The 12,999-nt window shown below is 44.0% G+C and overlaps 1 protein-coding gene across 1 annotated transcript in view; it reads left to right on the forward strand.

Moving 5' to 3' along the window:
- The window catches only part of TMEM132D (transmembrane protein 132D), an 892,244-nt gene that overhangs the window by 57,947 nt on the left and 821,298 nt on the right, over positions 1-12,999 (forward strand). The window lies entirely within an intron of this gene.

Raw genomic sequence — 12,999 nt, forward strand, 5'->3', positions numbered from 1 at the left:
ACTAGTTCATTAACAAAAATGAATAACGTATGTGAGTGTCAGGGAGGGGGAGATTCTTCCCACCCCCACCTTACTTGAGAGCTAGTGGCTGAACTAATAATAAAATGGGCACAAGACAAATGAGCGGTGAGGGGGAAGAAACACATTTTAATTTATCTGCATGGAGGTCTCATAGAAATGGGACCTAAGAAGTGACCAAGGCAGGCAGCTTTTATACTTTTTAGGCAAACAATGCCTTTCTTGAAATTTTATTTTTTATTTTTTTATTGGAGTATAGTTGCTTTACAGTATTGCGTTACTTTCTCCTGTACTGCAAAGTGGATTAGCTCTGTGTTTACATATATCCCAAGAAACAATACATTTTGAGGTTGGCAGGAAAAAGAAACTTAGGTGTGGGTGCTGCTCAGTGAGCAGAGAATCTAAACAGATCTGGGGCTTGGGGTCATCAAGTGCAGAGGTAACACAGTTTTGTATGCAAGCTTTTTGACCTGAATCCCCAATCTCTGGTGACAGTGGTGTCTTTCTATATGTAAATAAGGGTAGGGTACCTATCTCATGGGACCTTTATGTTCTGCTTCAGGCAGACAGAGAGGAGGGTCAGAGTGTCCCTCTTGCATTGGCCATTTCTTTTTAAAATTTTATTAAAATGTAATTGATTTACAATGTTGTATTAATTTCTGCTGTACAGCAAATTGACTCAGTTATGCAATATATATTCTTGTTCATATTCTTCTCCATGATGGTTTATCACAGGATATTGAATATAGTTCCCTGTGCTATACAGTAGGACCTTGTTGTTTATCCATTTTATATATAAATAGTTGCATCTGATAACCCCAAACTCCCACTCCCTCCCTTCCCCATCCTCCTCGTTGGCAGCCACATGTTTCTTAAATGATTTAAATTCAAAATAGTCAGTATGCTGTTGAGACACGTTTGGGGGCAGCCTGCCCTGGGCCCCAACAGGGCCGTATGATGCCTTTGAAAAGTGATTGACTACCCCTGCTCTGGCTCAGTCGGGAGAGTGGTGGGAATCAGGGGCTGGGGAGTAGAATGGTCCATTCACAGCCAACCCTGGGTTTTGCTTACTATGTGAAGATGCTCTAATGGGTGGTACCTGGGTACCTTGTCATTCGCTGGTGAGGCTGTTACCAAATCTGGCCTCTGTACCGATGCTGAATTGAATCTTGGAGACAAGAGTTTGGGTGAAGTAGAGGAGAACAGCTTGTACCTTGCCAGGCACAGCGTGTCATGTCATAGAGGGCTAAGCCCTCAAGCCTGTGTGCCCTGCCCTGGAGGTGGTCTGTAGGTTCAGTCAGTTCAGTCACTCAGTTGTGTCCAACTCTTTGCGACCCCATAGACTGCAGCACGCCAGGCCTCCCTGTCCATGACCAACTCCTTAGCTTGTGCAAACTCATGTCCATCACGTCGGTGATGCCATCCAACCATCTCATCCTCTGTCATCCCTTCTCCTCCCGCCTTCAATCTTTCCCAGCATCAGGGTCTTTTCCAATGAGTCAGCTTTTCGCATCAGGTGGCCAAAGTATTGGAGCTTCAGCTTCAGCATTAGTCCTCCCAATGAATATTTAGGACTGATTTCCTTTAGGATGGACTGGTTGGATCTCCTTGCAGTCCAAGGGACTCTCCAGAGTCTTCTCCAACACCACAATTCAAAAACATCAATTCTTTGGCACTCAACTTTCCTTATAGTCCAACTCTCACATCCATACATGACCACTGGAAAAACCATAGCCTTGACTAGACGGCCCTTTGTTGGCCAAGTAATGTCTCTGCTTTTTTAATATGCTGTCTCGGTTGGTCATAACTTTCCTTCCAAGGAGTAAGTATCTTTTAATTTCATGGCTGCAGTCACCTTCTGCAGTGATTTTGAAGCCCAAGAAAATGAAGTCATCACTGTTTCCCCATCTAATTGCCATGAAGTGATAGGACCAGAATGTTGAGTTTCAAGCCAGTTTTTTCACTCTCCTCTTTCACTTTCATCAAGAGGTTCTTCAGTTCCTCTTTGCTTTTTGCCATAAGGGTGGTGTCATCTGCATTTCTGAGGTTATTGATATTTCTCCTGGCAATCTTGATTCCAGCTTATGGTTCATCCAGCCCGGCATTTTGCATGATATACTCTGCATATAAATTAAATAAGCAGGGTTACAATATACAGCCTTGACATACTCCTTTCCCGATTTGGAACCAGTCCGTTGTTCCATGTCTGGTTCTAACTGTTGCTTCTTGTCTGCATACAGATTTCTTAGGAGGCAGATAAGGTGGTCTGGTATTCTATCTCTTGAAAAATTTTCCACAGTTTGTTGTGATCTACACAATCAAAGGCTTTGGCATAGTCAATAAAACAGAAGTAGATATTTTCCTGGAACTCTCTTGCTTTTTCTATGATCCAGTGGATGTTGGCGATTTGATTTCTGGTTCCTCTGCCTTTTCTAAATCCAGCTTGAACATCTAGAATTTCACAGTTCATGTACTGTCGAAGCCTGGCTTGGAGAATTTTGAGCATTACTTTGTTAATGTGTGAGATGAGTGCAATTGTGTGGTAGTTTGAACATTCTTTGTCATTGCCCTTCTTTGGAATTGGAATGAAAACTGACCTTTTCTAGTCCTGTGGCCAACTACTGAGTTTTCCAAATTTGCTGGCATATTGACTGAAGCACTTTCACAGCATCATCTTTTAGGATTTGAAATAGCTCAACTGGAATTCCATCACCTCCACTAGCTTTGTTTTTAGTGATGCTTCCTAAGGCCCACTTGACTTTGTATTCCTGGATGTCTGGCCCTAGATGAGTGATCGTACCATCGTGATTATCTGGGTCATGATGATCTTTTTTTTCTTACAGTTCTCCTGTGTATTCTTGCCATGTCTTCTTAATATCTTCTGCTTCCGTTAGGTCCATAGCCTATCTGTCCTTTATTGTGCCCATCTCTGGTTGAAATGTTCTCTTGGTATCTCTAATTTTCTTGAAGAGATCTCTAGTCTTTCCCATTCTATTGTTTTCCTCTATTTCTTTGCATTGATCACTGAGGAAGGCTTTCTTATCTCTCCTTGCTATTCTTTGGAAGTCTGCATTCAGATGGGCATATCTTTCCTTTTCTCCTTTGTGTTTTGCTTCTCTTCTTTTCTCAGCTATTTGTAAGGCCTCATCAGACAACCATTTTGCCTTTCTTTTTCTTGGGGATGGTCCTGATCACTGCCTCCTGTACAGTGTCATGAACCTCTGTCCATAGTTCTTCGGGCAGTCTATCAGTTCTGATGCCTTGCATCTAGTTGACACTTCCCCTGTATAATTGTAAGTGATTTGATTTAGGTCGTACCTGAATGGTCTAGTGGTTTTCCCTACTTTCTTAGGGAAGAGTTTTATAGAAATGGTTCAAAGAGGAGAATGTGATCAACTTCTGAGCATTCTTCTGATTGGTTGGTTGGGAGGTAAATGGGAGCCAGCATCATCAACCTTCTGATTCCAACAAGTCTGGGGTCTACGTGCTGGTGGGGAGCAGACAGTTAACTTCTCTTACCTAGTGGGAGTTTCTGTATTTGCAAAACAACTCGAAGGGCTTGGCTCAGAATATTATCTATAGCCCTTGAGGAGGAACTAAAGGTCCTTGACTTTGTTTAATGGCTAAAGTATTATTCTTTTGTTTTGCTTGACTGTTTTCCTTTCTGCATTTTCTCATTAATCTGATTGAATTTATTCTTTGACTAAAGTTTTTCTACAGACAAAAGGCAGGTGGAGAACATGGGAGGGAGTTTATTCTGGGAAGACCTCATAGGGTCCTGCTCAGTTACAAGGTGAGGATGGCATCCGTGAATAGGAGCATGCCTGGCATCCAGTAGATGCTACCCTGTGTGCCGTGGGGGGAAAAGGATTTCAAGACTCTCTCCCGGTGGACAGCATGTGTTATGGTTTTGGTTTCCATGAGGTTGGTTTCTCTTGCACTTTGCTTTATCACATTGGAGTGCCTTTTCAGAAGGGCTCTAGAGTGTGGAGAGATGCTTATGGATCCAGGAAAAGCCTGCTGTTCTTGGTGCAGGTGGAATCCTCCTCCTGCCCATCACTGATCCCATTGCCTGGGGCTCCATCTCTATTCCTTCTGTAAAGTGGGGTGACTATAGTGCTTACTGCATCTGATGGCTGAGACGGTGTATGAGAGGTGGTGGATGGTGTATGAGAGATGATATGCATGAGGTGGAGTATGAGAGCCCCCAGGGCCACCTTGAAGCCTCATCAGCTTGCCCTGCACACTCAGACACAGAGCGTGATGCAAGGTGGTTCTGGGAGGGGAGGGGGAGGAGGACTTGATTGAGCGCTAGCTCATTTTACAGATGAGAAACTGAGGCCAGCACCCCCCCCCCCACCACCGCGGTGACTCTCTTAATTTCTATCATTATATTACTTTACTACTTGGTCACGATGGTTACCTAGTGTCATGCCTGTGCAATATGATGGAACGCTCTTACTTGGAAGTTGCTCTGGGTTTTTCTCTTATTCCTTGTGGAGGTGCACGTGTGCTCTCCTTACTTTTGGGTGTCAAACAAAACGTTTCCGTTACCCGGAACATACTCCCATCCCCAATAAGATGCAAATCTCAAGTAGACAACACATCTAGCAGGGACCTAAGACCAAGGGCAAAAGGGTTCATTCCTGTAACCCTGCAGAGAACAGTTTGCATGTGGACCTCTGCAAAATTCACACCTGGCAGTGTCAACCCAGTGCCTGTGTGCAAAACATCTGACAGGTGCTTTCAAGCCTAGGTTTTCTGTTAAGACTTGTATTATGAAAACAGATCTGTGAGACTTCCCTGGCAGTCTAGTATTGACTTCGCCTTCCAATGCAGGTGGTATGGGTTTGATTGCTGCTCCAGGAACTAAGATCCCACATGCATTGAGGCCAAAAAACCAAAACATAAAACAGAAGCAGTGTTGTAACAAATACTTTAAAAATGGTCCACACACAAAAAAATCTTAAAAAGAAGAAAATAGATCTGTTATAGAGTACATAAACAAGATCCTACTGTATAGCACAGGAAACTATATTCAATATCCTGTGATAGACCCTAATGGAAAATAATATGAAAAAGAATATGTATGTAAATATAACTGAGTCACTTTGCTGTATAGTAGAAATTAATATGACATTGTAAATCAGCTGTACCTTAATAAAATTTTTTAAAAAAGGAAACTGACTTTGGATTGTATGGAAGCTTTGGTTAATGAAGAACATGTGAAACTTCTGGACAGGTAGGCCAACTTGAGTGTTGGTCACCAGTGATGGCCCCCAGGAAGTGACAGCCAGCCTAGGGAGCAAGGGCAAGGTATCTGTGTATATACTTTCGTCTCGTCGTGTGATTCTGACACATCAGAAGGCGTGAGAATTCTGCACTAGAATATGGACTGTGTGTTACTGGAAGCTTAAGGGATTTTTCAAGATGATCTGGAGTGTGTGCAGTTTTTACCTTAGGCTCTCACTTCTTTTTCTGTTTTTACTGGCGTACAGTTGCTTTACTGTGTTGTGTTAGTTCCTGCTGTACAGCAGAGTGAATCAGCTGTGCATATACACGTGTCCCCTCTTTTTTGGGTTTCCTTCGCACTGAGGTCACCTCAGGGTGCTGAGTAGAGTCTGATGTGCGGTCACGTGGGTTCTTGCCGGTTGTCCAGTTTATACATGGTACCAATAGTGTGCGTGTGTCCATCTCAGTCTCCCAGTTCACCCCACAGCCGTCTGCCCCCGTGATGGCCACATGTTTGTTCTCTCCATCTGTCTCTGTTTCTGCTTTGCAAATAAGATCATTTTACCTACCATGTTCTAGATTCCACATAGGGCTTCCCCCGTGCCTCAGATGGTACAGAGTCTGCCTGCAATGTAGGAGACCTGGATTCGATCCCTGGGTGGGAGGATCCCTTAGAGGAGGGCATGGCAACCCACTCCAGTCTTCTTGCCTGGAGAATCCCATGGACGGAGGAGCCTGGTGGGCTACAGTTCATGGGGTCACAAAAAGTCAGACACGACTGAAGCGACTTAGCATGCACGCATGCAGATTCCACATATATGTTAATATACCATATTTGTTTTTCTCTGTTTTATTTCACTCTGTCATACAGAGTAAACGAGGTTCTCATCTCTTCTGTCTCCTCCACTTCACATGGTAAACGTTGGGGGCCTGAGACACACAGATGTCCTATTAAATAAATGAAATTTATTCTCTTTTATCCAGTGGAAATGTTTTTAGGACTATCAGAGTCTAGGATCTCTCCACGTCAGAAAATCAGGAAAGGTCCTTAAAAGACGAAAGTTACAAAGCAGAAGGTGGTCCAGCTATATTCTGGAATTTTCATCTGTGTCCTTCTCTATGGCTGCACGTGAGTTTTTTTCTGTGTCTTCCAGACCTCTTTACTTCTATTCCATGGGCTGTTTATTTGAGTTAAAACATCACACTTGAGCCTTCCATGGTGGCTCAGCGGTAAAGAATCCACCTGCTAATGCAGGAAACACGGGTTTGACCCCTGATCCAGGAAGATCCCGCACGCTGTGGAGCAACTGAGTCAGTGGGCCGCAACTCCTGAGCCTGTGCTGTATAGCCCCGGGAGCTCCAACTGCTGAGCCCACGTTCCACGACTCCTGAAGCCTAAATGCGCTAGGTTTGAATGCCCGTGTTCCGCAACAAGAGAAGCCTGAGCTCTGCTACAAGAGAAGCCATCGCAGTGAGAAGCCAGTGTACCACAACTAGAAAGTAGCCCCGACTCACCGCAAGCCTGTGCAGCAACGGAGACCCAGCATGGCTGAACATTAATAAATGTATATAGGTATATTTTAAATCACACTCATTCTGAAGACTCAGAAGGAAACACCTGCCCCGGGAAATTCAGCAGGTTTATTACTTGTTCCTGTAAATGTTTGCTATCCTGAGTGGGATGTGGGAGATCCAGAAAGAGGAAGAGGAGGGAGAGGGAAGAGGAAGAGGGAGGGAGGAAAAGAACGGGCGAGAGAGGTTGAGAAATTGGTTCTTCCAGAAAGAACTCTAACATCAGGGGTGGAGAAATAGCTGTTCATACAGATACAATGCAGAAACAGGCATCAGAATTAAAAAGGGGAAAGAGAGGAGAAGGAGGGAGTAATCCAACATGTGGAGAAGGAGACACACACACAGGATGATTTGCAGCCATGCTGGTCCTAACACTACCTGTGAGGTGCCCAGCATGTGATAACCAAGCGGCCGCCAGTGGCAGGACACTTCAAGTGATTTTCAGAAAGAGACAAGTCTGTCACATAAATAAATGCTAGAAAAAGACAGAAGTACCAGTGCATCTGGAGTGATTTTAAAAAATGCATGGAAGATGAGATGCATAGTTGGATCCTAAGGGAGCTGAGGGCAGAGTAGGGGAATGGATGCGGAGGGCTGGCAGTGGGCATCTGCCCTCCTAGACAGAGGCTGATGGTCCTTTTGAAGGGATTCAATCAAAGAACCCCCAGAGCCTCTTCTATTTCCAGGTTCCCAATCAATCCGACAGCAGGCTCTTCAAGAATGAGGCTTGGTATACAGTGAACCGGAGGAGTGGCCGGGCTTCTGACACCAGCCCCACTAAAGCTTGAAGAAGTCATTCCTTTCCGTGAGATCTCGCCTCTTCAGGCTTGTGGATGGGTGAGGGTTGATCTTGGGGGCCTTTGCATGTGGTACACCATAGCTCTGTCCTTCCAGCCGGCTGACTCTCCCCCTTATCCCTGGTGTGTGTTTTCTATGCTTCTCTTTGGAGGTTTAGGACAGCTAGCATCCTTGTCAGTGTCTAGTGGTGCTGGAGAAGAGTCTTGAGAGTCCCTTGGACTGCAAGGAGATCCAACCAGTCCATTCTAAAGGAGATCGGTCCTGGGTGTTCATTGGAAGGACTGATGCTAAAGCTGAAACTCCAATACTTTGGCCACCTCATGCGACGAGTTGACTCACTGGAAAAGACTCTGATGCTGGGAAGGACTGGGGCCGGGAGGAGAAGGGGACGACAGAGAATGAGATGGCTGGATGGCATCGCCGACTCAATGGACATGAGTTTGGGTGAACTCCGGGAGTTGGTGATGGACAGGGAGGCCTGGCGTGCTGAGATTCGTGGGGTCACAAAGAGTCGGACATGACTGAGTGACTGAACTGAACTGAACTGAGGAAGCCCTTGTTTCTCATTTAAAAACAACGTTGACTTCTTTTTAAAACAATGTTCACTTCCCTGGCAGTCCAGGCTCTATGTTTTCACTGCAGGGGGCACAGGTTTGATCTCTGATTGAGGAACTAAGATCTACATGCTGGTGAAGTACAGTCAAAAGTTAAAAAAAATAAAAAAGTGTTTATTTCCAAAGTTAAATGTACACCAGAGTGGATTATGCAGTTTTTTGTAACTTTTCTCTTGTAACTGCCAGTTCCAGCACGCATGATAGTGGTGAGATACAGGACAAAGAAATCTTGTGGAGTTGTTTTTCAATGGGCATTTGTTAAACTGTGATGGGATTTTGATCTCAGATCTTTCTACACAGTTTGGAAAAAATATCCGTTCATCTATTTTCCATCATAGTGAAAGGAGGCTTTGCGGCAGTGATGTGGACTTAAGGGTGGTATTTTAGATGTGATTATTTAATTACTTCACAATTTCTTTTAATGTGTAATGACCAGACTCAGCCTCTTGATTGTTTTGGGGAAGTTTGGAGAGTATTGAAAGGAAGAAAGGTTAGTCTCTCCAAGAATCTTTTCATCTTTCCATCATCCACTGTAATAGACACACTGAAAAGTTCATAAAACATCAATGACAGTTTTGTGAATTGTGATAAAGCACTGCTTTGTGTAACCACCTTACAGGACAACATAGGAAACCTTGTAATCCCAGTGTGCTGCTTCTTAAACACAGCTCTTCCTGTCCATCTCCAGGCGGATTCCACTACTCAAACATGCAGGAGAGTCACTTTTACCTGAGTGTGGACCCAAAGCAATCAGCTTTAGCTTCTCCTTTTATAGCCTTTGGAGAGAACTGGTTGTGTATTTCTACTGAGAAAAGTGCATACAGTCAGCAAATAAGGTCAAACTTACAAATTCTTATCAGTACTCCCACCCCAAAAGGTTTTAGAGATAACAGGTGTTCACACTTAGGTGTGAAAATCCTCCAACATTTTTTCCGCAAAACAAGATTTTCATGTCAGGCAGTGCATTGAACACAAGTTCATCTGGCAGCTTTCGACTTTCACACAGATCAGGGTGAGACATCTGTGGCTCTTTGGTCATTGGTCATTGCCAGTCTGACACCTGTTTTGGGGAGGCCCTTGAACTAAAAGCAGTTTTCACATTTGAAAATGGTTTAAAAATCAAAAGAATGATATTTCCTGCCAGGTGAAAATTAGATGAGATTCCCGTTTTAGTGTCCAGATAAAAAGTTTTATTGGAATCTGGCCACACTCATTCAGTTGTATTTTGGCTTCCCAGGTGGCCCCAGTGGTAAAAGAATCTGGCTGACAATGCAGGAGATGCAGGAGACATGGGTTCAATCCCTGGGTTGAGAAGATCCCCTGGAGGAGGAAATGGCAACCCACTTCAGTACTCTTGCTTGGAAAACCCCACGGGCTGAGGATCCTGGTGGGCTACAGTCCATGGGGTCACAAAGAGTCGGACACAGCTTAGCAACTGAACACACACACACGCAGAGTTGAGTAATTGTGGAACTGACATTATGGCTTGAAAAGCCCAGAACCTTGACGTATCTGGTCTTTTTCTGAAAGAGCTCCTGCCCATGATATAGACTGTGATGTGGATGTCTGCTGAAACTGTGCAGTGCCCGACATGCGCAGCTGTAGGGAAGCGGTATGTAGACATACATGTATTTTACAAAATCAAACAATGCTATCATCCTGTAATTTATTTTATAAAAGCAGACACTTTGCTTGTCTCTGGGCTTCCCTTGTGGCTCAGCTGGTAAAGAATCTGCCTGCAATGCGGGAGACCTGGGTTCGATCCCTGGGTTGGGAAGATCCCCTGGAGAAAGGAAAGGCTACCCACTCCAGTATTCTGGCCTGGAGAATTCCATGGACTTTATAGTCCATGGGGAAACAAAGAGTCGGACATGACTGAGTGACTTGCCCTGCACAGCACTGCTTGCTTGTCTCTAATTTTTCACAATGGCAAATAATGCTGTAGTCAACATCCTTGTTCTTTTAGACCAGCTTCTGCATGCTTCTAAAGTTAGAATGATCTCCAGCCGAGAGCAGTATAAATGCCGGCATGTGTACCATGTTATCCACAATGTGGCAACTTGTGATAAATGAACAGTTTTTCAATTTACTATTTATGATGGCAGCCTGAGAGAGAAAAATCTCTTCTGAGTGGCGAAAAAAGAAAAAAAATGTCTATAATGAGTTGGGAGGTTTTCAAATTGTAAATGTGAAAAGCGAGTCAACTCATTTCCAAATAATGGGGAAACTGTTCCGCATGGAGAAAATATCTTGTTGCACGTGCCTGGATTAGCTCTGAATGCAAATTGGGCCCTGATTCCCTCTGTAGAAGTCGGTTTTCCCTGCGGGTAGCAACATCTGCCTTTGTCTACATCTAAGCTGGATGTTTGGACAAAAGGATCCAGAATAGAGACTATATCTTCTGAATGGCGCTAATATTTGCATGAATATTGAGACGTTGTGTTCTCCAAGGTAAATAATCGACCTGAGTTTCACCCTTATTTCAGTGCTGAGATCAACATGCACCAGTAACTGCTCATGAAATGGGTTTTTATGGAATCTGCTGGAATCCATCAAAGTGGCTGCTGCGTTTCTTGATGGCCTTTTTCTTTTAAAGGGATTTCCCTAAAGGAAATCAACCCTGAATATTCATTGGAAGGACTGATGCTGAAACTGAAGCTCAGCTTTGGCCACCTGATGTGAAGAACCAACTCATTGGAAAAAACCCTGATGCTGGGAAAGATTGAGGGCAGGAGGAGAAGGGGACGACAGAGGATGAGATGATTGGATGGCATCACTGAGTCAATGGACATGATTTGGAGCAAACTCCTGGAGACAGTAGACAGGGAAGCCTGGCGTGCCACAGCCCATGGGGTCACAAAGAGTTGGACATGACTTAGGGACTGAACAACAATAGCAATTAAGAAAAGTATTTGCTTTGTTTTTTTGCCATGGAAAGGTCCTCAGTTTGTGTGTCCCTGCTTATATATTAATAACTCATCGTTCATAGTAACTAAAACATACCAAAAGCAGTACCAAATATGTAGCTCAGCCTGTTGACTTGCTAACCCTCCTAAAAGGTCCTAATCCATCTGCAGAAAATTCCCCTGATGGAATGACCCCTCAGGCTCCTTTTACTCAGGGAAGTATTTAAGAAAACCTCTGGTTTCTACAGAGAACATGTTTGTAAGATGTCCTGTTCACACCTGGACCTCTATAAACAAAGAGAAATCAAAACAGTGTTTAATAGCTCAACACTTCCCAAACGATAGTGGATGATATGGTTGGATTACTTCACCAACTCAATGGACATGAGTTCGAACAAACTCCGGGAGCTGGTGAAGGACAGGGAAACCAGGCGTGCTGTAGTCCATGGGGTTGCGGAGTCAGACACTGAACAACAACTCCCCAAACCCCACACAGTGTCCATCTCATATTTACATGAAACTTGTCTGTTGGTTTGGTCCCTCCTCTGTCTTCAAGTCATGCTCCACGTCATGACCCCGACAATGTCAACGTGAGCCCTGGAGAGAGATCCACCCCTGCTTTCAGACCTGGGCATCAACAGTCCTCAGTTCTCACGTTCAAGAACTCCAAAAATTAAGTCAGAGGTCTGAGTTTTCAAAGCTCAGATCTACTAATACATGGAAGCTTCCATTGTGGTGAAAGCTCAAAGCAAACAGAAAGCTGTGGTGTGTCTGTGAGCGTTTTGCTCTTGGCTATTACAAACATTCCCACGCATCCCTATTTGACAAGCTTGGAAGTGCTGTGTGGTGTGGTGTTGTGGAGAGCCTGTGGGTGCGTTCAGGTGGTCATTCAGTGAGAAGGGAACATTTCAGCTCTGGTTATTCTTTTTTACCATTTTTATCTTAAATTGTATTCATGTTTGGCTGAACTGGGTCTTTGTTGCTGCACGCAGGCTTTCTCTAGTTGTGGCAAACTGGGGCTACTCTCTAGTTATGGCACACGGGCTTCTCATTTGTTGTGGTTTCCTTGTTGTGGAACTTGGCTCTAAGGCACACAGGTTCAATAGTTGTGGCACGTGGGTTTAGTTGCTCTAAGGCGTATGGAATCTTCCCAGGCCAGGGATTGAACCTGTGTCCCTTGCATTGGCAGGCAGACTCCTAACCACTGGACCACGAGGGAACTCCTGTATATTTCTTTTAAAAAATACTTTATTAAAGTATAGTTAATTTACAATGTTGTATTAGTTTCAGGTATACACCAAAGTAATTCAGGTTGCTGTAATACTCTTTTTCATATTCTTTTCTGTTATGATTTATCGCAGAATATTGCATGTAGTTCTCTGCTATACAGTAGGTCCTTACTGTTTATCCATTCTATATATACTAGTTTGCATCTTCTAACCCTAAATGCCCAATCCACCTCTCCCTCACCCTCAGTGGCAACTCCGCGCCTCTTCTCTAGAGTCTGCTTCTGTTTCGTAGATGACTTCATTTGTGTCATATTTTAGATTCCACATACAAGTGATCACAGATGGTATTGGTCTTTCTCTGACTTAGTTTGAGAGTCTCTGGGTCCATCCATCATTGCACGTGGCATTGCTTCATTTGTTCTTAGGCTGGGTAATATTCCACATCTTCTTTATCCATTCCTCTGGTCGATGAACATTTAGGTTACTTTCCTGTCTTGGCGACTGTGAATAGTTCAGCTCTGCTTATCTATTAACTGTTCAGTGTGAACGTCCTCTGACTCAGTTCTCTTATATTCTTAATGGGTATTCGGATATGTTAGTCATGGGAATGTTGCAAGATTCAAATGAGTC

This window comes from Moschus berezovskii, chromosome 19, assembly GCF_049115385.1.
Source record: "Moschus berezovskii isolate FMDL1 chromosome 19, NW_MosBer_1.0, whole genome shotgun sequence".
Classification (NCBI taxonomy): domain Eukaryota; kingdom Metazoa; phylum Chordata; class Mammalia; order Artiodactyla; family Moschidae; genus Moschus; species Moschus berezovskii.